Source organism: Cynocephalus volans, chromosome 13, assembly GCF_027409185.1.
Source record: "Cynocephalus volans isolate mCynVol1 chromosome 13, mCynVol1.pri, whole genome shotgun sequence".
Taxonomy (NCBI): domain Eukaryota; kingdom Metazoa; phylum Chordata; class Mammalia; order Dermoptera; family Cynocephalidae; genus Cynocephalus; species Cynocephalus volans.
The window spans coordinates 4,240,921-4,267,375 of record NC_084472.1 but is presented as its reverse complement, the minus strand read 5'-3'; the positions used below and the strand labels follow the sequence as shown (position 1 = coordinate 4,267,375).

Genomic DNA, 26,455 nt, shown 5'->3' with positions numbered 1-26,455 from the left:
CCTAGCAGGTCTCTCTGCTGACAATGTGGCTTCGGAAGGACTATGAGACTCAGCACTTGGGTGCCCCGTCAAGGGTGCTGGGTACGATCCCTGCTCTGATATTACAGCTGGAGACTTTGACCACAGCACAGCCAGACTGACTCTGCTGCCACTTTCTGCTACTGTCTCCCTGACAATCCTTCCTAACTTTTCCTCCAGTGGCACTGTGTTTTTCCTTCATTGATTCTGTACGGTACTTAGAGGTGGGGCAGTGGTTTTATTCTTGCCCCTCTATTTGGAAAAAAAAAAAAAAAAAAAGCCAATATCCTTCCATGGAACTTCTTGGAGAGCTGTGAGTTTTAAAATATCGTCCTCTCAGAAAGCAGAGCACATAAGCTCCATCAAATGATTGAAAATCTAAGGACACTTTTTAAAGTGATGACAGACTTGAAAATGAATAAGTGCAGCAGAAAAAGGAATTTTAATGTGAGATGTATGACTCTCTTTCTGACATCTATTAATTTATAAAGTCTATCAACATAATTCCCAGGCTCTTTCTGGCATACCTAAGTCATGGTGATTAAAGATCAAAATTTAGAATGAAGAATTATTTTAGAAATTCAGAAAACAAAGTTAGAAATACCTTTTCAAACAGTTTAGTGAAAAATAATTACATCTCAATTTATTCTGTAAGAAAGTTCAATGTCTACTCTTAAGAGCAAACATTTTTATTGAAAATTATAACCCAAAGTTATTTCTAGAGTCACAGAGGCTCTCCTTTATTGACTGATTTTTAACCAAATGTCATTTCTTATTGAAGACTGTGGATACTATCACTTCAGAGCTACACAGACTACTTCTTGTGAGGAAAGTCTTGGCATTCAGCCTTAGCCTGTGGGTGTGGGGAGGAGATTCTAAACTCAGTTCAAGCAGTGAGTGTGCACCGGGACACAGCACAAGTCCTGGCCTGATGGAAGTTTCTGCATCCATAGGTAGTCACAGCCTCCCCTGGGACACCTGAAGGAACCAGCTCACCTCTCCAAACAGATACATTATCTTACTGGGAGCCTGGGTAGAATGCCTTAGCCGTCTGAATGTCCCCCTAGAAACTGTTACTCATCTCATTAACGTGCTTTGTGATTGAGAAGCTTCATGTGGCTCGAGGGAAGGAGGAAAGAAGAATCCCTGCAGGTGGGTGACAGTGACCTTTAGGAGGAGTCAGCAGCAATTCCCAAAGTCCTTCCGGAGTCTGCCACTGATACTGCCTTTCCGCTTGCTTCCCTTATCTGTCCCTTACCACCTTCCTCTAATCTATTTAATGACTTACACTTAACTATTGTACGGTTAAGTACATGCACTTGCAAATGAAGCTTTACATGATTATAGTAAATGGAAAGTCAGTAACACTTACCTCAGGTAAAGACAATAGAAAAAGCAGATACAAGGAAATCCAAACAACAATATGAATTGTGGCCTGGCAGGGCTGCTCGGCTACATTCTGAACCTGAGGACTCTTCTTTGGGAGAGAGAGATGGGAAAAACGCTCACCCTGAACCAAGGCTCACTGGTGAGACCTGCATACAGCCAACTGGAAACCCTGCCGGCCAGTGCTGCTTATCCGTGTGCACGCACCTCCTAAACCCGCCTGCACATCACCAGCTGCTAGCATCCCACACTTGGAAAATGGAATTCACCATCAATCCTGGCTCGCAACACAGGGGGCTAAAGAGGAGAGAGTGGGGGATCTAGGACCTGCAGACTCGGGTTTAAATCTCAGCTCTGACCAATTCTTAACTGTGTGGCCACAGGCAAGTTACTGAATTTGTTTCTTAATTTTTGAGACAGGATTTCTATAATTAAATTTCTTCATAGGATTGCTTTCTGTATTAAAACCAATGAATGTCAGACAAAAGAACATGTAGTGCTTGTACATATAAAGTGCCATAGAGTTGTTATGTTATGAGTTTAACATGTAGAACTTGAAGGACTTCTATGGAGATGCACAGAGCATTGGAGTCACAGATATCTATGTCCTCCCCAGACAGCAAGCTCCATGAGGGGAGGAGCTGTGCCTGTCTGCACTTCCTTAGCTCCTAGCACATACCTGGAACAGAGGAGGTGCTTGTAAGTATTAGTAAACAAATAAGTGACTATTGTAAATCACAAGATTCATTCATCATGAATGTATTTAAATTTATTATTTTTGAGGTCTGGTTCTTACACAGTTTTTTAAAAATTACATATTCATATCTAATTTTAAATAAATTACTATCATGTTTGAGAGAGTAATACTGAAAAGGCACATTTTACGTGGAGGGCATTGTACACAGAATTTTAAAAATTTCTCTGATGTTCTATAGACTTTATTTTCTCCCCTTCAAAAAAAAAAAAAAAAAAAAAGAATCACAATCTGCTGAAAGGATAACAATTAGTTTAAGTGAACCAAGGTCAGACGCTAGAAGGAAGTAGTCAAAAGTTGTATTTAGAATTTGCTGATGCTTTAAGAAAAATAAAGAGTTGGCCTTAATTCAAGGAACCAGATATTAGATTAAAACCTTGGGGGTACATGGTTCGATTTTTTATTTAGAACTACAAGGTTTGGGATTAAACTAAAAATAAGATGCTGCAAGCTATTAGACATACTGCCTTAAAACATTTTGGAGAAGGCAACAGAGTTGAAAGTAAATTAAAATCAACTCGAGGGTCAATTCTGAAATGCGAACAGCAAAAACCCAACACCTTTGAATGACCTGTGTTACCATCTCCATCTTAATACAGAACTTCACACAAGTATCTAGAGACTGTGGCTTCAGCAAAGAAGATTCCTAAAAGTGGACTTGAAGTTTTGCCAAGGAGTGTAATAAGGAAAAAACTCTGGCTCAAAAGATTTTGATTACATAAGAATTCTTTTAGTGAAATCAAAATAAGCTTTCAGGGGTAAGTGCCAGGAAAGTGAAAAAACCCGGCTCAGGTAGGCATGGCTCTCCCTCTGCAGGCAGAGGGTCAGTGCAGAATACACACATGCACTTTCTGTTTCTCTGAACATCCTTTCCACGGCAAATATTCACACTCTTCATTATTTTTTAGAGGTGTCATTATCACTGATTTCTTAGCCAAGCCGCAGTTTATGGGAGCAGGGAGACTGCAGTCTCAATAGTACAGTCCTGCGACATGCTGATTAAAACAGATCCATTCCCAGAGGCAGACACGCCCCACTGCCACAGCCTTCCAGACAAGGTGTCAAATGAAAGCAAATGCAGTCTGTGGGCTTACCATGGCTATTAACCCACTCCTCAGGTACGGCTTGCTTTGTAATGACAGTGTGGGCTCCTCTAGCAGCTAGAATTAATTAAGAACTATATGGGGATGCTGAAGAGCCAGCAGCAATCTGCAGAGTGCTGGCAGTTAATTAAGGGTCAAAACAGGGCCTGCCTTCTTTCTCCTGTCTTGCCTGTGATTTCGGGCCTCCGAGCTACGATCTTGCACTGATGCCGGACTTCATGCCTCGCCCGTTTCCCATTCCCCATTCCCAGCCAGAGAAGATGACCTTAAGAGAGGTCATGGCTGCATCCTCATTCTTTCACAGTGCTCCCATCTAGATCATCCTGGACAGATGAGAACACTTCCCAGGATGTATGGTCTTTGAACAAAGGGATTTCACCACCCTCTTAAACAGTTTGTCAACTCAGATGTGCTTTCAAAGAGGCAGTTACAAAACCCCTTTGAAAAAGAAGTAAACAGTGCATATTATGTACACAAATACACCTCTGGGTGGAAAACAGGTTGAGAAAAAGAGCAAACATTTCAACAGATAGGAGAGATTAGGGCTGATCGGCACACGTGGATTTACACATCAGCATCAATAGAGACCCTCCTGCTTGCCCCCTGCACCCTGCACACGTGAGGGTTACATCCTGAGTTCACAAAGAAGCTGTGTGCCACAGCCCCTTCCTATTTTCAGTAGCTATGTGCAATTTTGCACGTACTCAAGAACTTCAAACGAACTTCTAAGCAATTACATTTGCAATGAAATGTATAATGTGATCAGGTCTTTCACTTATTTATTTTTTCATTTTTCCTCTGCTGTCACTGACGACTGCAGCAATCCCTCAATCAGCAGTGAAGGGTGAGGTTTAATGACTTTATGTATAATTTAGTTTTCTGCAATATACTTCTTCGCTTTCTCTTTCCGCATAAGCTCAGGAAGGTATGCCAGTTTATCAGATCTACAAGGACACCAAAGATTTACAAACATCTCAGGTTTACCTTTTTATCCTACAACTTCTCTCATTAGAATTGTGCACTCAAGTTAACTTAGCTGCTATAAAATATTACAAAAGTCCATCCAAGGAGACAGCAGGTGTTTTTATATTTTGCATTGTTCCCCAAATAAAAACTTTTAGGTAACTTTGGCTGCTGTACAGATATTATCTTTACAAAGACACCAGAAATGTCCCTTTCATTAGATCTACTTGAGATTAATTTGGGTACCTATGGGGTATATACAGAGAAAAAGCTACAGGGGGCTGGGCAACAAACAGCTAAAGAAACAGTGTGTGCTACCCATTCAGAACTCTGAAATGAAACAATATCATATACTGAGAAACTGAAATCCTGCTTTGTAGACAGGCTTATGTTTTTCTATAGTTTTTTCCTCCCTCTATTCTACTTTTCTCCCTGCTAATAAGAACTTAGAGTCATGCATGATATATTAGCTTTTCTTTTAAATCAGTTATCTGTAGTCTCTAAAACCACAAAATATTTTTAGAGTGTAGCTCTTCTAGTAGCATTCCTAGGACAATCCAGTTCATCATACCAAGAGAACTTCAAACAAACAAAAACACATATGCCTACACAGACACACACAGAAAACACAAAAAAATCTTGAACATTTTAAAGCTTTGCCTCTCCTTGGAAGATTTTAATTAGGTAGATTCTAAGTTTGTATAATTGGGAGATTGACTTTTTGAAATGTCTTCATTTCTACATATTGAACATTAACACATGATTTTAATGTCTCCCCTCCGCTGCTCCTTTACTTGATTACACATATTTTGCATATACTTCATTGAAAAATGTATTGCGATGTTTTAAGTGCAATTTGGCTCTGCTTTGGTGGCCAACACCAAAGAAAAAATACATTTTGCTCCCATCTGGCCTTCCTCCGCGATGCTTCTTCAGTGCTAACTGTGGCAAATCTACGCTTAAATCTGACTCCCAACACTTGCAGATACACTGAAAACTGTACAAACAAAAGAAATAAAACTAGGTCACTTTACATGGTGAAAGTTCTAACATCAACATTATACAGACATGCAGTCAATAAATTTAATTTCCAACATTTCTTCCATTTTATCTTTTTGGAAAAATAAAAATAAAAAAGATTATACTTTCTACAAATCTCTACAAATGATGCTTTCTATTCCTGTCATTTACAATTAGGAGAAAGTTGTCAAGCTTCCTTCTGGTATCCGATGCACGCAGAATCCCTGCTCCAACCATCTTCCCATGTTCTCCACCCCTTTGGGTTCTACAGGCCCAAGGAATAGGGGACATGTGGAGGGAGATTCTACTTCCCTGCTGTACCGAGAAGAGGGCACGGGCCCTGGATGTAGCTGACCTGGGCTGAATTGCAGCACCCCTCTTGAGCTTGGTGACATGGGTGAGTGACTGAACTCTCTGAGCATCAGTTTCCTCATGCCTGGGGGGGTGCGGGGGGAGGAGAGTTGTGGTGAGCCTTAAATGAGGTGATTCCTGGAGGTGTTTAGTTCAGTGCCTGGCCCATGGCTGATGCTCACTGAATGTTAGTTGCTACTATGATACAAACGTGCCACCACCATGAAGTCCACTACCTGGCAGTAAAAATTTTCAAAACCATGGAATTCTGATTGGTTGGTAAACTTCAGCATCACTGGGCCTGTGCTGTCATATCATAAGACAGTCCTATAAAGAGCTCCTCATCCAAAACAGTCAACCTCATACCTACGAGGTGTTAAGCACAGCTTTCAGCACTGTGATTGTGAAGACCACATCAAAGAATCGACGGCCTCCTGCTTGGAGAAGGAGCAGTCCAGTCGTAACATTCACGAAACGGACAGCTAATGGTATACAGCAGTGTGTAAACAGAGGCTACATTATGCTGCATGGACTCTAGTGTGCTGTGAAGTTTGGAGAAAGAAGACATCAGTGAGGGCTTGAGGGGTTGGGTGGGGAAAGCTTCAAGGAGCAGGAGGACATGAGCTGGTCCTAGTAGAACTGACTGGAAGGATTGGAAAGGTCCTTTTTTCCAGGAAGGGAACAGAAATGGGTTCCAGGTAGAGGCAAGTGGTGCCTGCAACAAAGACAGGGGCATGGGGATGAGGGAAAATGAGGAAGCGATCTGACCCCAATAAGAGACTGTTATCCCAGAACGAGGGGACACAAGGAGAGGTGGGAAAAGCTCGCTGGTGAGGGTCCCAAACACTAAATGCTTTGGCACAGTATTTTCTAAGCACAGGGGAGTGAGTAATACTTCAGTGTGACTCTAGAAGGGTAAGCCTGGAGCTGGTTAATGGCTGAATTGATCAGAGGTGTTGGCTTGATGGCCCTGGCCATGACCCAGGAATGAAGGGACTCTGTTCTGGAACACAGTGACACATCTATTTATATCTTCATGCACACACACACAGGTGTATACACAAAATGTCATTCTCTCAACAGTCCTGTGAGGTGGACATGGATCCCTCATGTCCCTAAGCACGGAATCGGAGGTTTGAAGAGGTGCACCAGAAGGGGGAGGCGAACTCCAGCACCCACAGCAGAGTATGCCCTGTCAGACAGCACAGGGAGCTCCACAGGAGGTGTTGCGAGATTTTAAGACTTTCTGACCGCATTCACATCTCACTTAAGTAACAACAGTTCCTGTACTTACCTGCAGAGCTCTGAACACAAGACAGTCTCTTGGAACAACTGAAGTCTTTGCATTTCCATTACTAGGCTCTTCGCAAATCAAATGGACAGAGCTGAAAGTGGATGCTTTGATTTCTTATTATCTATTTAATCACAATTTTAAAATCTAGTACTAATTTTTTATGCACTCACTTTTTCACAGCACCTACAAGTTGCAGGTTGCAGAAGAAATGCATTTTCTACAATGACTGAGGCTGAAGAACACTCACATATGTCCCATAAATTAGGAGGAAATCCCGCTAGTGATCTTTCAACCTGTGATGCTGGAATGGTGTCTAATGTCAATCACAACCCCAGTGAGTTCTTCCTTGGTTAATTATATATGCACGTTCTTGACAGTGACATTGGAGGAATGTTTCCTGAGGACAGAGATCTCTTATCTACCCTGGCTCAAAGTTTTGGAACTTTGCTTCACAGGGTTCTGGCACTTATTGTGGTGTACAGGCTCTGTCCCTAAGGCTCTGAATGTCTAACTGTACTTCTGAGAGTCCTTGTCAGAGAAGAGTTTATAAGTCTAATTATTTAACAAATGCTTAGAGGATGTCATTCTGAAAAATGGTCAAGGGCAATGCCAGCACAACTCAAGTGCTGATTAAATTGTTTTGACATAATTGCCAGTTCACAAGAATCATGACAGCCACTACTCAAACCAGTGTGCAAGGGAAACTACTGGAAAGAGACACATTGGAAAAGCATTGGAAAAGCAATTATGAAGAATCATTTATTTTATGGGAACACTGATGTCAAATATTGGTAAGTTCTTATTAAAAAAAAAAAAAAAAAGGCATTAGAGTTATCTGACCAATGCAGTAGACATAGCTAAAACTCAAACACATACATTTAAAAATTTTATTCAGTGCAAATAGATCAAGTTCCATGTTCCGCAGCCTGTCTGAGGCTCTTTAAAATGGTTGAGGTCAATAATGTTAATGAGATCTGTGCCAAGCTTATAAACACAAGTCCCACATGGAAACTGGACATCAAGATCCTACACCAAGCATAAACCACTGAGGCCTCCAAGACAGATTTACTCCCACCCAACAAAGCATGGGACGGCATGACAATGAGCAACACTGGTCAGCTTTCTCCATGGGGAAGCACCGGTGCCACCTGGTACTCCTGAGCACAGTGACAATGTTTCCCACACACTGGGGGCAGGTGAGTCACCACAGTGATAATATTCCCCACACACTGGGGGCAAGTGAGTCACCAACCAGCTGCAAAAGAGTTGCAGGAATGAAATGAAAACATCACAAGACTGTATGCTGACAGTTCAGAACACATTTCAGAGGAACCTCAAAAGGGCAGAAGAAAATGGGAAAATTATATGGGGCTTTTCAGCAAAGTACTTTTCCATCAGTTTTAAATTGTTTGTCCAGCTCCATTTTCTCCTTTCTGCTCATCCGACTTCCTGGACAAGTTGAATTGTTCCTAAATGCTAGCAGTCTTGAATTGCAAATACAACTTAGAAAAGACCCATATCATATATACCAACTATTCCTATTATACCTGCTGACTTCCCCCAACCTCTGACAATTGAGATGTCTCCACTGGGAGGATCTTGTTTAAAAATTAGAGCTTTTAGACAAAGCTCTGAAGGTTCAGCTGTGGAAGGGAGAGAAGAGATAGTAGCTGCGGAGGGAGACACCCGGGCCCAGCTGAGTCTGGGTTGCAGGGCAGTGACACAAGAGAGAGGAAGATGAGCCATGAGCCCAGGACAGCAGGAAAGAAGACGCAACTGAGCAGAGGGAGTAGAACACATAATCCCATCTTTCCAAACCACTGCAATTTGCAGAGGAAAATTGGGCTGGCAAGAGGCTCACTCAAATGATCTAGAGGGATGCATGTAACAGAAGGAAAGTAGACAGAGATATTCACTCCATCTTACATGAACATCCTCCACGTAAGGCAGGCAGTAAAACTGAGAGGCAAACACAGAGAAAGGAGTCTGCTATCAGGAGTGCAACGCAACAGCCCAGCTGCTGCTAGAAAGCATCTCTGATAACGGCAGGAGTGGGTGACGGTGCCCGGGCTTGACACTGTTATTAGTAACCAATGGCAAAGGACAGCAGAGGCCCATGTCCCAAGAGAAGCACAGCCACCACTGGAACTATGTGGTGACCAGGTGGAAAACATAGTTGTAGGACATAAGAAAGACATGCAACCTTTGGTGGGTTCCTAATTATTCCTGTGGGAGAGAACAAAAGCGGTGGTCTTGAGGACAGAGACCAAAAGACTCACTGATCTTTTTAATATTAGGGCCTAATTTAGAGGGTCCTCAGTAAACATTTGCCAAATGAGCAGCTTAAATACTACCATGTAGATGCTAGAAATCCCAGGGAATCCTTGTTATCAGGGAATCTCCTTATCAGGAGATATTTAGAGGAGAAAAACTGATATCTATTAGAAAGGTAAGCAATCAAATTAATTCTAGGTTTTTCAACGTAAATATGCATGCTAACTTTTCTATAATGACTAGTAAAAGAAAAGAGAGTGTATACTTTCCAAATTAGTAGAGGAAAAAGTATAATGAGACAAACAAAGCTTAATAATAAAATAGGGAAGAAAAGGCAGGGTACAGAGAAAAGTAAAAGAAAAAATAACTTACAAAATATGACAGAAATGCATTCAAATAGATCAGTAATCACAATACATTAATACCAAGATGTAACATGTAGAGTTTAAAGATAAAAGCTGTAGGACTTGATTGAAATAATAAAATCCAGCTACATGATATTTATGAGACATTAACTACAACAGAAAAGTGGAAAATATATTCCAGGAAAATACTAATTGGAAGGAAACTGGCAAAGTTATACTGAAACTAGACAAAATAACTAACCCACATACTTACAACCAACTGATCTTCGACAAAGGCAACAAGAACATACACTGGGGAAAAGACTGCCTCTTCAATAAACGGTGCTGGGAAAACTGGACATCCATATGTAGAAGAAAGAAACTAGAGTTGTACCTCTTGCCATATACCAAAATCAACTCAAAATGGATTAAAGACTTAAATATATACCCGAAACTATAAAACTCCTAAAAGAAAACAGGGGAAACACTTCAGGAAGCAGGACTGGGCAAAGACTTTATGAATATGACCCCAAAAGGACAGGCAACAAAAGGAAAAGTAAACAAATGAGATTATATCAAATTAAAAATCTGCAAAGCAAAAGAAACAATTAACAGAGTGAAAAGACAACCTACAGAGTGGGAGAAAATATTTGCAAACTATGCATCTGACAAAGGATTAATATCCAGAATATGGAAGGAACTGAAACAACTTAACAGTAAAAAAACAAGTAAACCAATTAAAAAATGGGCAAAGGAGCTGAGTTGGCATTTCTCAAAGGAATATATACAAACGGCTAACAGACATATGAAAAAATGCTCAGCATCATGGAAATGCAAATCAAAATCACACCGAGATATCATCTCACTCCAGTTATACTGGCTATTATCAAAAAGAATAACAAATGCTGGTAAGGATGTGGAGAAAGGAGTCCCTCCAGCACTGTTGGTGGGACTGTAAATTGGTGCAGCCCTTATGGAAAATGGTATGGGGTTTCCTCAAACAACTACAGAGAGAACTACCATATGATCCAGTAATTCCACTGCTGGGTATATACCCAAGGAATGGAAATCATGCAGAAGGGTTACTTAAACTCCCATGTTTATCATAGTTCTATTTACAACAGCCAAGAGTTGGAATCAACCTAAATTTCCATTGCTGGACGAGTGGATAAGGAAAATGTGTTATATTTACACAATGGAATACTACTCTGCCATAAAAAAGAACAAAATCCTGCCATTCACAGCAACATGGATGAACTTAGAGAAAATTATGTTAAGTGAAATAAGTGAGGAACAGGAGGAATACTGCATGTCCTGACTCATAAGTGGAAGCTAAAAAAATAAACCAATAAATTTAAAAAAGAAAGATACAACAATCACAACAATATGTTGAACTTTGGAAAGGAGAGAACAGAACAGAGGTTATCTGAGGTGGGAAGGAGGAGAAGGGGAGTAAGGGAGGAAAGGATAAAGGGCCACAAAAAACAATTACATTGTATAATACTGAATATACTAATTACTCTGATGAGCATTACATATTGCACACAGGTATTGATATGCAATCTTGTATCCCACAGATACATACAATCAATTATGGTTCAATAAAAAACACACAAAATATTACTAAAGACAATGGTATTACTGCCTAATGATAAAATGTTTAATTGACTTGGAAGAGATAATTCTAAATTTGTATTTATCTAATAACTTACTTTCAAAATAGATAACCTCTTTTAACACACCTCTTTCAGTAATTGATAGATTAAAGAGACAAAATTTAAAAGCTTGACCTAAAGAATATAGAGAATACTGCACTCAATATTGTTAAGAATACATAAAATATTTAAGAACACTGACCATGTGTAAGGCTCTAATGTCCACAAATTTTAATAAATTTTCTATGATTATAATGCAACCAAGTGGGAAATTATTAATTAAGAGATTTAAAAATCTCCCATACACTGAGAAATAAAACACACACTCATATACTCACTTGCTTCTAAATATTTCATGGGTCAATGAAGAAATAATAATGAAAGCTTAAAAATACTTAATACTCAGTGATAATAGAGATATTATCTATTGGAACTTACTGGGTACAGGACAACTGTTACTTAGAAAGAAAATGTGTGAGTTTATTTCTGGAGTGTCAATTCTATTCTACTGGCCTATTTGCTGTTTTATGTCAGTACTATACTCTTTTGATTATTGTAGCTTTGCAATATAGTCTTACTTCAGGATATGTGATGCCTTCAGTTTTGCTCTTTCTGAAGATTCTTTGGTTCTTTGGGGTCTTTTGTGGATCCACACAAATTATAGGATTATTTTTCCTATTTCTTTGAAAAATGCATCTGGAATTTTTTTAGGGATTGCATTGACTCCATAGATGGCTTTGGGCAGTATGAACATTTCTAATCCAAGCTCATGGGGATATCTTTCCATTTATTTGTGTCTTTGATTTATCAATGTCTTCTAGTTTTCAGTGTACAAATCTTTCGCCTCCTTGGTTAAATTTATTCCTAAGCATTTTAATCTATTTGAAGTTTTCATAAGTGGGATTTTTTCTTTATTTCTTTTTCAGATAGTTTGTTGTTAATGTATAGAAATGCAGCTGATTTTTATATGTTGGTTTTGTATCCTACAACTGCACTAAATGATTTATTAGTTCTAACAGTTTTTTTGGTGGAGTCCTCAGGGTTTTCTATATATAACATCATGTCATCTGAAAACAGAGATACTTTTCCTTCTTTCTTTCCAATTTGGATGCCTGTTATTTCTTATTCATGCCTAATTGCTCTGGCTAGGACTTCTAATACTACAATGAATACAAGTAGTGAGAGTGGACACCTTTGTCTTGTTACTGATCTTAGTATGATATTAGCTGTGGGCTTTTCATATATGGCCTTTATTATGTTGAGATATATTCCTTCTATACCCAATTTGTTAAGGGATTTTTCATCATGAAAGGATGTTGGATTTTGTCAAATGCTTTTTCTGCATCTATTGAGATGATCATAACCCTTATTCTCTTAATATGGTGTTATCATATTTATTGATTTGTGTATGTTGAACTATCCTTGCGGCCCTGGGATAAATCCCACCTGACCATGGTGTATGATCTTTTTAATGTTCTGTTGAATTTGGTTTGCTAGGATTTTGTTGAGGATTTTGCATCTATGTTTATTGTGAATATTGGCCTGTAATTTTCTTTTATTGTAGTATGTTTACCTGGTTTTGGATAAGGGTAATGCTGGCCTAGTAAAATATGTTTGGAAGTATTCCCTCCTCTTCATTTTTGGAAAAGTTTGAGAAAGATTGGTATTAATTCTCTTTAAATGTTTGGTAGAACTCACTTACACAACCATCTAGTCCTAGGCCTTTGTTTGTTGGGAAGTTTTTGATTAGTGATTTAATCACTTTACTTGTCAGTGGTCTGGTCAGATTTATTCATGATTCAGTCTGGGTAGGTTGTATGTTTCTAGAAATGTATCCATTTCTTCTAGGTTATCCAATTTGTTGTCATACAATTGTTAATACTGGTATTAATTGTAAGTGTCTTCTTTTCATTTACAATTTCATTTATTTGAGTCATTTCTTATTTTTGGTTAGTCTATCTAAAAGTTTGTCAACTTTTTATCTTATCCAACACTCTCTTAGTTTTCTTGAACTTTTCTACTCTCTACTTATCTCTCTTCTAGTCTTTATTATTTCCTTCCTTTGGTAACTCTGGGCTTAGTTTTTTCATTTCTAGTTCCTTAAGGTAAAAATTTAGGCTGCTTTTCTGCGATCTTTCTTCTTTCTTGATATAGGCATTTATAGCTATAAACTTTCCTCTTACAACTGCTTTTGCTGTATTCCATATTCCTCCCCAAGTGTGGAAAAATTTCAGCCATTATTTATGAAGTGTTTTTTTTTTTTTTGACAGCTGGCCAGTACAAGGATCAAACTGTGGACCTTGGTGTTGTCAGCATCACACTCTAACCAACAGAACATCATTTCTTTTTTTTTTTGGTCTTTTTCATGACCGGCACTCAGCCAGAGAGTGCACCGGCCAATCCTATATAGGATCCGAACCCGCGGCGGGAGCGTCGCCACGCTCCCAGCGCAGCACTCTCCCCAGTGCGCCACGAGCTCGGCCCCATCATTTCTTTAAATAGACTTTCTGTCCCTTTCTATCTTCTTGTAGGATTCTAACAATGTGTACATTATTTCATTTGATAGTGTTCCATAAATCCTGTCAGTTTTCTTCTTTCCTTTTCATTCTTTTTTCTTTTTGCTCCTCTGACTGAATAATTTCAAATAACCTGTTTTGAGTTCACTGACTCTTTCTTTGCTTGGCTGAGTCTGCTATTGAAGTTTTCTATTGAAGTTTTCAGTTCAGTCAATGTACTCTTCATCTCTAGAATCTTTGTGTTTTTTTTAAAATTTATGTTTTCTATTTTCTTGTTAAACTTCTCATTTTGTTTATGTGTTAAATTATTAGTTTTTTTAGTAGTCTGCATTTTCTTGTAATTAACTCAACTTCTTTAGAGGATAATTCTGAATTCTTTGTCAGTCAGTTCATAGATCTTCATTTCTTTAAGTTCAGTTATTGGAACCTTATTAATTTTATTCAGTGTTATGTTTCCCTGATTCTGTGTGTGATCCTTGTATCCTTGCATTGATATCTGTGCATTTGAGGAAGCACCCACCCTTTCCAGCCTTTAAAGGCTTGCTTTGGCAGGAATAGACCTTCCTCAATCAGTCCAGCCTGGGGTTGATGACAGGCCAGGCCAGCTGGTAGAATCCACAGGCAGGTGAGGCTTACTCTCAGGTTCTCTAGTTGGGAGGGGCTACTGCCTGTGCTCTGAGGTTGGGTGAGTCTGCTGCCTTTGTAGTCAGCTGGGGCTGCTGATTGGACTCTAATGTCAGATGTAGGCAGTGGCTAAGATCTGAAATCACTTCTGGTCAGGTCGTGTTGCAAACTGTGCTCCCTGGCTGGGTAGTGCCACTGGTTGGACTCTGCAATTGGGCAGGGCTGCAGGTTGGGTTCTGCAATCACAGGGGACCTTAGGTTGGGTTCTGTAGTTAGGCTGGGCTACAAGTTTGCCTCCGCAATCAGGAAGAGCTGCAAGGTGTGCCCTGTGGTTAGATGAGGTCACTGGCTGGGTTTTCCTCCTGAACAAGGCCATTGGCTTTGCTGTGCTATTGGTGGGGGTCATTATCAGGTTTCCAGGTCAGTGGGGCTGCATTCTGTGCTCCATGATCAAGTGGGACCACTGGGATGCTCTGAACTAAACTAGGTTTTATCCAACATTGTACTGGAGGTTCTAGTCTGCTTTATATTAAAGAAAAAATAGTTAAAATGTATAAAGATTAAAAAAGAAGCAAAACTGTCAATAATTAGAGTTGACATAATTTCTCCATAGAAAACCCTGAAATAATCTACAAATGATCGAAATAAAGACTACTGAACAAGTTTTCTGGAAATAAGAGAAATTTACAAAAGGGAATATACACACACCCACACATGTACATATATTTACATATGTACACTTATACATATATTTACATATAAACATATACACATATACATACATATATATACACATACACACAGACCTCTATACATTTGTGTATGAGGGGTCTTCAAAAAGTTCGTGGAAAGATTTGTATTATAATTCTATTTTTCCATGAAATCTTTAAAGTGCTCTTGTACATACCTCTATATATTTTTATCTGTAGATCTATTTACTATGTTATAAACCTATAAGTACAATAAAAAAGAAAATGTAGCTTTAAAAACGTAACACTGCTATAACAAAAAAGTACCCATAACTAAAAGATGTATAAAATTTTATGAAGATTTTAAAATATTATTAAAAAATTATAAAGAAGATCCAAATGGAGATATAAACCATATTAACGGATAGGAAAAATCCAATATTGCCCAGAAGCCAATTCTCCCAAGCTTTATAAATGGATCCCATGCAATTCCGAACAAAATTACACAGGCTTTTTCAAAAACTAACTGTCTAAAATGTTCACATTTCCCATGGACTGGGTGACTCTAAAGTTATGCACACACGAAGGCAAAGGATTACCAACATGTTTCTAAAGAAGAGAGAGAGATAGGCCACAAAAGAGCTCATACAAATCAGAGACAACTAATACCCAGGAGAAAAAAAGGCAAAAGATAGGAACAATTCACAAAAGAAAATTTTCACATGGCAAGTAAACAACTGAAGACAGGTCTACTTTCAAATGGAACAATAATGAGATACTCTTTTTCCACTCATCAAACTGGCAAATATTAAAGTAAAAAGATTAATGCTCTTTTTGTTGATGGTGAGTTGAAGTAAACATTTTACAGAGTGGTGATGGGAATATGAATTGGTACAAACTTTCATGAAAGCAAATAAATGTAAAGAACCTTAAGCATTTTATATAGTTTGAACTGGTAATTCCATCTCTTGAAATATATCTTTAGAAAATAATGAAGGTCAATCCAAAGAATCACTTATAGCAGTATTCATAGCAAAGATATCGAAAACATTTGGGATATACACTAAGTGGGAAAATAAAATAAGAAACTATATTAAGATTCTAATGCATTAAAATATTACCCAGAAATTTACTGGAAATTGATAGTGAGTTTATGGGTAATTTTTATTGTGTCTTTTTTACACTTTTCTTAAAATTTCAAAGTTTCTTTCAAAAATTGTTTTGCTTTCATAGGAAAACAATAATAAAACTGGGCTTAAAAAGCTTAAAAAACAAATTAAGTTACTCCATATTCCTACAAGTTTTTCATCATTAAAACAGAGAAAAAAACTAAAAGCAAGCATTCTCTCTAGGCAGATAAATTATGTTAATTGGATTTATAGTATATTCTCTTCATGTTTCAAGATATAAGCTTAAAATACACTTAGTAATCAGCCAAGTAAAATATTTTGGCTATAAAATTGGCAAGGAACTAAAATGCATAATTACTCAAAGCACATAAATACAATACATATAAAAACATTGCTGTATATTTATAATTAACACCAACTACATTATAATTACTCAGTATCCCTTGTATAATTTCCCTGAAGTAAAGAGATAAAAGTTTTTTCATGTCTCCCTAAAGGGTAACAGTAGAAGATAAGGGAGTGAAGAAGTTTAAATCTATAGGATAATGAATAACATGGGTGAATTCTCACTTCATTATATTTCAATTATGAACATAAAACTATTTCAGAAAACGCAAAAAAAGAAACTGGAAAAGTCAGCATGTTCCCTTTCTTTTCAGTGATATGATGGGTCAAAAATACTAGGGGCTCTAATTCAATATTATAGTGGTCTGAATAATGCACGTAGCCATAATATGAATATACACAACATAAAATGTGCAACAAATTAAGCAATTTGAAAACATTTAATCCATATATTTCTTTATTATTTGTGATCCTTAAAAACTAGGAGAGTGGGGATTTAGAGACATCCACGGGACTCTGATCATCAGCACATTTCAGACAGTGTGAGGGCTTTACACAAAAATGTACTCATACCACTTACCACATCATCTCAACTCAGAGTGCCCAGTGTTTTGGACATGGGGTGGGGGTTAGGAGTGAGGGTGGGACAAGACTGAAATGGGGGAAGAGAGAGGAGGAAAAGACAGCAAAGGCGCATTGGGGTAGAAACCACCTCATTCAGAAACTGAATAAAATCAAAACTGGCCATACAGAACCAGAGTAGTGGCCGTGGATCCCAAGTGATGGCAATCTGCACAGCAATGATGTGCAGGCTGTGTCCCTACACAGGTCTCCAGCAGCCAGTGAGCGTTGCCCATTGAAAAACATCCCATCCATGAAAACGCGTCAACCAAACTGGAAGTCTGGCGGCACTAAAGTGACTGCATGACTCAGCAACATAGACATTCACAAGCCCATGGTCTTTACAACAGACTGAAGTTGCTTCATGGAAGTTCAGGGATTTGCTCAATGCTCCAGAGTTGGAGAGTTAGCAGAGAGGTAAGGGGACCCACACCTTCTGATTCCTAGTCCACTCTCCTTTTTCTTACATAGCACCATTCTTCGAAAAACAGAATGGGCTTCTCTACTAGTTATTTTTTTGTATCATTTAATCAAAGCTTAAAGTGTTATCTTGATTCTGCCTTGTGGTCAGAATTCAGTTAACAAGGTTGTCACTGTTATGTTGGATCATTTCATTGAAAAAAGACTCAACAACTTCCAGAGAGGATGTTCTAGAAAAACCCTCGCACCCAAGTCAAGTTTACAAGTGCGTCTCCTCCCTACTTTCCTCTACAGGGTTGGTTGGCAGTAAGGCAATAATCCAGAGAGGTGGCATGAGAATCAGTGACTCTCTAGAGCTGTAGCTTGGTTTTGCCTTATAACTGGTCATTTCAGATGAGCTAGTCTGGCTGATGTCTTCAGAATGATTTTCCTGCATTACTTGGGCAATGAAAAACCAGAGCAGGGGAGGAGCGATGCTGGAGGGACCTCGCGGCAAAGAGCTGAGACACTGAGTGAAGTCAATGGGCAGCATCTGCACTGCTGAGATGCTGAAACGCACCAGAGCTGGCACTGTCAATGGGGCCCTACGGTTGGGTGGGTCCTCTGCCAAAGGACAAAAGCTATTCAAAGCAAACAAAATAGCCATAACCCTCCTGCCGTGAAATCCCAAGTCAAACCACTAACACACAAGGTTGATTTCCATGTCTGTGTCTCCATGGTGTTGCATGAGGAAGTAATGTAGTGCAGTGGAAAGAACACAGCTGTACAGTCCACAGATGCTGGAATAACTCCTGTAACTCCATAACAGGATGGTCTGGGGCAAGTTACTTTAATCCTGAGTCATTTCCTCATCTGGAAAATGGGTATGACAATAATGTAATAAGACTGCCCTTAGAAATACTTCTGTGTGTGTGTTCTTTGCACAGTGCTAACATAGAAGGTGTTAGACAAAGGTATGTACCACCAACATTATCAAAGTTCTAGGGGCCAAGCAGGACTTAATGAAAAGCCCACCTCCCTCAAAACCTTGCTCCCTGCTGAAATGATTCCATAACACAAATTATAAACTGTGAAACTCTGCACGATGACACAGTTTTTTTTCTTGGAATTGTTATCAAATGCACTGAAGTCTCACTGAAATAATTCAACATTGTTTCTATTAGGGGTCTGTAAGAGATAGGAGAAACCAAACAGTTTTGCCTACTCTGACACACTCAACACAGAATAGAACACTTCTGTGACCAGATGTGTGGGATTTTTCGATACTAAGCAGTTTTTTTTGGATACCAACTGGGTGTCTTGTAATTCAATATAAGTCAATTCCGACACTACCTACCTAGTGTTAGAGTCAGATCCCACAGGCTGAGGCCTAAGTCCCACAAGGCTGCCCCTACTTCAGACACCAATTGCAAGCAGTAGGTTTTTACCTACTGGCTGGTCATAAATCGGGGATCACATGATCCCCTCCTTAGGTTTGATTGATTTGCTAGATGGCTCACAGAACTCAGGGAAACACTTAACGTTTACTGGTTTACTATAAAAGATATTACAAAGGATACGGATAAATAGCCAGATGAAGAGATGCACAGAACTAGGTATGGGGAAGGGAGCTTGGAGCTTCCACGCCCTCTCTGAGAGTGTCACCCTCCCAGCACCTCCACCTGTTCAGCAACCCAGAAGCTCATCAAATCCTGTTGTCCAAGAGTGTTTATAGAGGTCAGTCTCCAGCCACTCCAACCCCCTTCCTTGGAGGTTGGTAGGTGGGGCTGAAAGTTCCAGTCCTCTCACTTGGCATTTCTGGAGGCTGGGCCCATCCTGAGGCTAAGGCAGGTGTTATGAAAATGGCTCATCAGAATAACAAAAGATACTCCTATCACTCAGGAAATTCCAAGGATTTTAGGAGCTCTGTGACCAGGGGCAAAGACCATAATATATGTCAAACCACAGGGTTAATGAAGAAATTTAAAGCAAAATGGATTAAAAATGTTTATTCTTTTTTCTTGACGTGTAATGGCACAGCAGTTCTAATATAACCACCAATCTTCACAAAATAATTTTAATACTTCGTGCCTGATCTAGCAGCATTTGCTCTGTGATATTCCTATACATACATAAGCATTTTATCAAGTACAAATGTTCAAAGCAGAGTGATGCAAGCAATTGCCTATGCAAAGGTAAATAGACTCTGTAGGTTACTTTTTAAAAATCATTTTTGCTGCATGCAAATTGCAAGTACATGTCAGTATAATGTTACTGATAGGTTCTGAACATAACCCGGGCCATTTTAGGCAAGGCCAAGCATAAAATGGCCCCAACCCCTCCCCTCTTCCCTTTACAAGAAACCTCTTGATTTCCCAGAAACAGAAACCCTTTTGCTACTGCAAGGGCGCAGTTCTCCACCCTGGTCAGTTCTCCACCCTGGTTGCATAGCTTTCGCATTAGCATAATGCCCCTCCTTGATGGTATCAGCCAGTCCTTGGTGCCCTACAGTTCGTATAAGCTCTCCCATCCCCACATCTGGTGCTGCCCTCCATTTTGAGTGCAGCCCGGCAGATTCTTTTCCTTTAATAAAGCTTGATCGATACCCGGCGTTTCGGCTCACTTTCAGTTACTGATCTATAAAATACACTATGAACTATGAAGTATGGCAAATCCCTAAGAGAAAGAGCTAACATGTAATCCTGAATATTTTGAATGATTTTTTTTTTTTTTAGCTGCCATGGATGGGAAAGACAAAAAAAAAAAAAAAAAAAAAAAAAAAAAATCCAGCATTTGAAGATCCTAGAAACTTACTTTTCTAATCAATTAAAAAAAATTTTTTTAGTAATTCTAATCTATTTTCTATTATTTCCTTATTGGAGCATTGTTAATGGACAAAGATAAAGTAAATCCTGAAATGAGCTACGTCTGTTATAGGACTATGGATTAAACCAGTTATATAAAAAAAAAAAAAAAAATCCACCAGGTAACTGCTCATTTACTTTACGTAATGTATATACATCTCAACTTTATAATTCAAGATTTCTGTTAAATACTTCTAATTCACTTGAATTATCATGATAATAAGACAATTAGAAACCTTATATTTTCTTAAAAAGTATTTCTCAAAATACTTAACGTTTTTTGTCATTACTTCTAAACTCAGATGAGGCACAAAATCCCGCCAAAAAGTTAAGTGCTCTAAAAATTAAGTGGTTGAGAGTTGGTAGTAAAAGGTGTCATGGTTTAACATTTCCTTCTTAGAGTAGATATAAATAAACAAAGGTAACTGCTGGTTAAACATCTAATAGATAAGAAGTAACCATGAACCCGTTCAATGAAATTAGAAGATAAAAATACTGCCATTCCAGTTTGAATGTTTTCTATTTAAGTTTTGTACTTTCAAAATGTACAGTAATCTAGTTTCCCTGTGTTTTCATGTGGTTCACTTTAAATTCTATGCCAAGATGACATACTTAATGTTGAAACTGGGTGGTCACTCATACATTATTCAAATCCTCTAGAAAATAAGTCACGACCAGTTAATCATAGTTAACTATCACAAAATAACAGTGGAAATAAAGGAATCACAGAAATGGGACCAAATAGAAATAATAAAGAATAGGAACAGCTACGAGAAGAACCAGTTGAACATTAGATGAACGAATAGATCCCCCCCCAAAAAAAGAACCCAAACAAATTTACAATGTTCTTATATGATGGAAAGAATAAGCCTCATATTTGGTCCACACTAATACTGTATTGAAGATGAGTACAGTTCCCTTTCCTAATGTTTGTGAGAGATTGTCCTTACTATATAGTGCTAGGCAGTCACTTCAGGGACAACATAAACATTATAGCAGTTAGAGAAAGTGGAAGATTACCAACTATAAACTAATGTCAGTGACCAAATCTGTACTTTTGGACAGACTACTAGAGAGGACACCTTTGTTTACAAAACTAATTAAAAAAATATTAACTGCTCCAATTTTAAAACCTAAACTTAACTATTACGAAGATACTTTTACATAGAGTTTCTGATAATTAAGCATCAGATTATTATTTGATTGCAAGAGAGATCTTTGCTTCCAGCAGTGATATATACACAGTAAAGCTGTGTTATCTGGTACTTTACCAACTGGAATTTTGAACACCCAATGCAAATCTTGACTCCACTAGACCATTACATCAAGTGACCTAATCACACAGCAGAATACTGGACCACAATGGGATAAACAATATGCTGTTTTCAGTGTGGTAAGATAAGAGCTGGGAAGGGATATCAGAAGAGGAATACCATGTGGGTTAACAGGGATTAACTGTTAATCAACAATTTTATTTTTTTCTTTCCTTTATTTAATTAATTTATATTTTTATTTTTTTCCCTCTCCCAATTCCTCCCTTTCCCCCCTCCCTCTCCTCCTTTCTCACCCCTGGGAACCTCAGTTCTGTTCTCCTCTCTTAAAAAGTTGAACATAATATTGTGATTGTTTTATCTTTTTTTTCCTTTTTATTTATTTATTTTTATTAGCTCCCACATATAAGTGAGGACGTGTGGTATTTCTCTCTCTGTTCCTTGCTTATTTTACTTAACATAATTTTCCCTTAAGTTCATCCACGTTGCTGTAAATGGCAGGATTTCATTCTTTTTTATGGCAGTATAGTATTCCATTGTATAAATATACACAGCATTTTCCGTATCCACTCATCTGATGATGGACATTTAGGTTGATTCCAACTCTTGGCTATTGCAAATAGAGCTGTGATAAGCATGGGAGTGCACGGTCCCTTCGACATGATGATTTCCATTCCTCTGGGCATATACCTGGCAGTGTAACTGCTGGGTCGTATGGCAATTCTGTCTGTAGTTGGTTGAGGAACCTCCATCCCATTTTCCATCATGGCTGCACTTACAGTCCCATCAGCAGTGAAGGAGGGTCCCCTTTCTCCACATCCCTGCCAGCATTTCATATTCTGTTTTCTGATGATAGCTAGTCTAACCAGAGTGAGATGATATCTCAGTGTGGTTTTGATTTACATTTCCCTGATGCTGAGTGATGTTGAGCATTTTTCAAGTGTCTCTTGGCCATTTATATATATTCCTTTGAGAAATGCCTATTCAGCTCCCTTGCCTGTTTTTTAATCAGGTTACTTGTGTCTTTACTGTTAATTTGTTTCAATTCCTTGCATATTCTGGATATTAATTCCTTATCAGATGCATATTTTGCATATATTTTTTACCCACTCTGTTGGTTGTCTTTTCACTCTATTAATTGTTTCTTTTGCTGTGCAGAAGCTTTTCAGTTTGATGTAACTCCATTTGCTTATTTTTCCTTTTGTTACCTGTGCTTTTGGGGTTGTATTCATAAAATTTATGTCCAGTCCTACTTCCTGAAGTGTCTACCCTATGTTTTCTTTTAGGAGTTTTATAGTTTCAGGAAATATATTTAATTCTTTAATCCATTTTGAGTTGATTTTGGTATATGGCTAGAGGTACAGGTCTAGTTTCATTCTTTTACACGTGGTTGTCCAGTTTTCCCAGCACCATTTACTGAAGAGGCAGTCTTTTCCCCAGTGTATGTTCTTGGTGCCTTTGTTGAAGATCAGTTGGCTGTAGGTATATGGGCTGATTTCTGGGTTCTCTATTCTGTTACTTGGTCCTAGTGTCTGTTTTTATGCCATTACCATGCTGTTTTGGTTACTACAGCTTTGAAAAATAATTTGAAGTCAGGTAGTGTTATGCCTCTGGCTTTATTTTTTCTGTTCAATGTATTAGTCAGGGTTCCCCAGAGAGACAGAATCGATAGGATATGTTATAAATACATGAGAGGGGATTTATTAGTGTAATCAGCTCATGTGATTGTGAAGAAAAGTCTCACGATAAGCTGTCTGCAAACTGGATGCCAGTAGTGTGGCTCAGTCCAAGTCCGAAGGCCTCAAAAACAGGGAAGCTGATGGTGTCTTTGTTATAAATCCTGGAACCCAAAAGCTGAAGAGTCTCAAGTTGTGATGTCCATGGACAGGAGAGAAGAGTGTATCCCAGCTCCAGCAGATAGAGAGATTTACCTTTTCTCCCTTTTTTTTTTTTTTTTGGTTCTCTCTGGGATCCCGGCAGATTGGATGGTTCCTGCCCACATTGAGAATGGGTCTTTCCCACCCCGTCTACTCAGGCTCTCATACTAATATCTGCTGTAAACACCCTCATGGACACACCTAAAAATACAGCTTTACCAGATTTCTCAGCATTCCTTAGTCTAATCATGTTGACACCTAAAATGAACCTACCACTCAGGATTGCTTTGTCTATTCAGGGATTTCTGTTGTTCCATATGAATGTTAGGACTGTTTTTTCTATTTCTGTGAAGAATGTCATTGGTATTTTGATGGGGATTACATTGGGTAGTACGGACATTTTCACAATGTTAATTCTTCCAGTTGAAGAGCATGGAATATCTTTCCATCTCTTGTGTCCTCTTTAATTTCTTTCAACAGTGACTTATAGATCCCATCATAGAGCTCTTTCACATCCTTGGTTAACTTTATTCCTAAGTATTTTATTTTTCTTTTTGGTGACTGTTATAAATGGGCTAGCTTTCTTGATTTCTTTTTCTGCTAGTTCATTGTCGGAGTACAAAAAATGCTACTGATTTTTACATGTTGATTTTGTATCCTGCAACTTTGCTGAAATTGTTTATCAACGCCAAGAGTTTTTTGGTAGAGTCCTTAGGCTTCTCTCTGTATAGGATCATGTCATGTGCAAACAGAGACAATATGATCTCATCTTTTCCAATCTGGATGCCCTTTATTTCTTTCTCTTGCCTGACTGCTCTGGGTAGTACTTCTAATACTAGGTTAAATAGGAGTGGTGAGAGTGGGCATCCTTGTCTTGTTCCCATTCTTCAGGCAACAGCTTTCAACTTTTCCCATTCACGATGATATTGACAGTGGGTTTGTCACAAATAGCTTTAACTGTGTTGATTTACTTTTCTTCTATACATAATTTGATGAGAGTCTTTATCATGAAGAGATGTTGAATTTTATCAAATGCTTTTTCAGTGTCTATTAAGATAATCACATGGTTTCTGTCTTTGATTTTGTTGATGTGGTGTATCACATTTATTGGCTTGTGTATGTTAAACCATCCTTGCATCTCTGGGATGAATCCCACTTGATCGTGCTGTATAATTTTTTGGATGTGTTGCTGTATTTTATTTGCAAATATTTTATTGAGGATCTCTGCATCTGTATTCATCAAGAATATTGGCCTGTAGTTTTCTTTTTTATTATACCTTATTCTTGTTTTGATATCAGGGTGGATGTTTGCCTCATAGAATGAGTTTGGGAAAATAGCCTCTGTTTTAATTTTTTGGAATAGTTTGAAGAGAATTGGTCTTAATTCTTCTTTAAATGTTTGGTAGAATTTGGCAGTAAAGCCATTCAGTCCTGGGCTTTTCTTTGTTGGGTGACTGCTGATTATAGCTTCAATCTCTTTGCTTGTTATTGGTCTATTCAGGTTTTCTACATCTTCTTGATTCTGTCTTGGTAGTTTGTATGTGCCCAGATATTTATTCATTTCCTTCAGGTTTTCAAATTTGTTGGTGCATAGTTGTTTATGAGTCTCTAATGATTCTTTGTATTTCTGTGGTATTGGTTGTAATGTATCTTTCATTTCTGATTTTTGTTATTTGAGTCTTCTCTCTTCTTTCTTTTTAGTTAGCCTAACTAATGGCTTGTCTACTTTGTTATTTTCTCAAAAAATAAACTTTTTGTTTCATTGATCTTTTGTATTGCTTTTTGAGTTTCTATTTCATTTAGTTCTGCTCTGATCTTAATTATTTATTTCCATCTACTAACTTTGGGCTTGGATTGCTCTTGCTTTTTTAGTTCTTTGATGTGTAGTGTTAGGTTGTTTATTTGCAATCTTTCTGTTCTCCCCAAGTAAGCATTCACTCTGATAAACTTCCCTTTTAGTACTGCTTTTACAGTATCCCACAGGTTTTGGTATGATGTGTCATTATTTTCACTAGTTTCAACACATTTTTTGATTTCCTGTTTAATTTCTTCTTGGACCCATATATAATTAAGTAGAATGTTGTTTAATTTCCATGCAGAGTTTCCAGAGTTTCATTTGTTACTGATATCTACTTTTAATCCATTGTGGTCTGAAAAATACATGAAATAATTTTAACTTTAAAAAATTTGTTTAGACCTGATTTGTGACCTAACATGTGGCCTATCCATGCGGTGATGAGAAGAATGTATATTTTGTGGTTGTCAGATAAAATGTTCTGTAGATGTCTGCCAAGTCAAATTGGTCTACAGCAGAGTTTAGATTTTGTGTTTCTCTGTTTATTTTTCACCTAGAAGATCAGTCCAGTGTTGTGAGAGAGATGTTCAAGTCCCCAGCTATTATGGTATTTGGGTCTATCTCTTTCTTTAGGTCTAATAGTGTTTGCTTTACATATTTGGCTGCTCTGATGATGTTGGGTGCACATATATTTATGAATGTTATGTCTTCTTGCTGGACAGATCCCTTTATCATTATAATGTCACCTTCTTTGTCTCTTTTTATGGTTTTTGGTTTAAAATACATTCTATCTGATATAAGAATAGCTACTCCAGCTAGTTTTTGCTTTCTATTTGTATGGTATATCTTTTTCTATCCTTTCACTCTTAGTTTGTGTGTCTCTTTACAGGTGAGATGAGTCTCCTAAAGACAGCATATTGTTGGGTCTATCTTTTTAATCCAGCCAGTCAGTGTCTTTTGAGTGGGGAATTTAATCCTTTTACATTAAGCATTATTATTGAAAGGTATTGATTTACTCCTGGCATTTTATTAATTTTTGTTTGGCTGTTTTAAATATCTTTTGTTCCTTTCCTTCCATTTTATTATTTGTCTTCCATGTATATTAGTTCCTTCAGGTGGTTAGATAAAGTTTCTTTCTCTTTATCATTTGCAATTTTGTTCT

The 26,455-nt window shown here is 38.0% G+C and overlaps 1 protein-coding gene across 4 annotated transcripts in view; it reads right to left on the bottom strand.

The window, feature by feature from the left end:
* Positions 1 to 26,455, bottom strand: part of PTPRM (protein tyrosine phosphatase receptor type M) — a 784,215-nt gene that overhangs the window by 115,638 nt on the left and 642,122 nt on the right. The window lies entirely within an intron of this gene.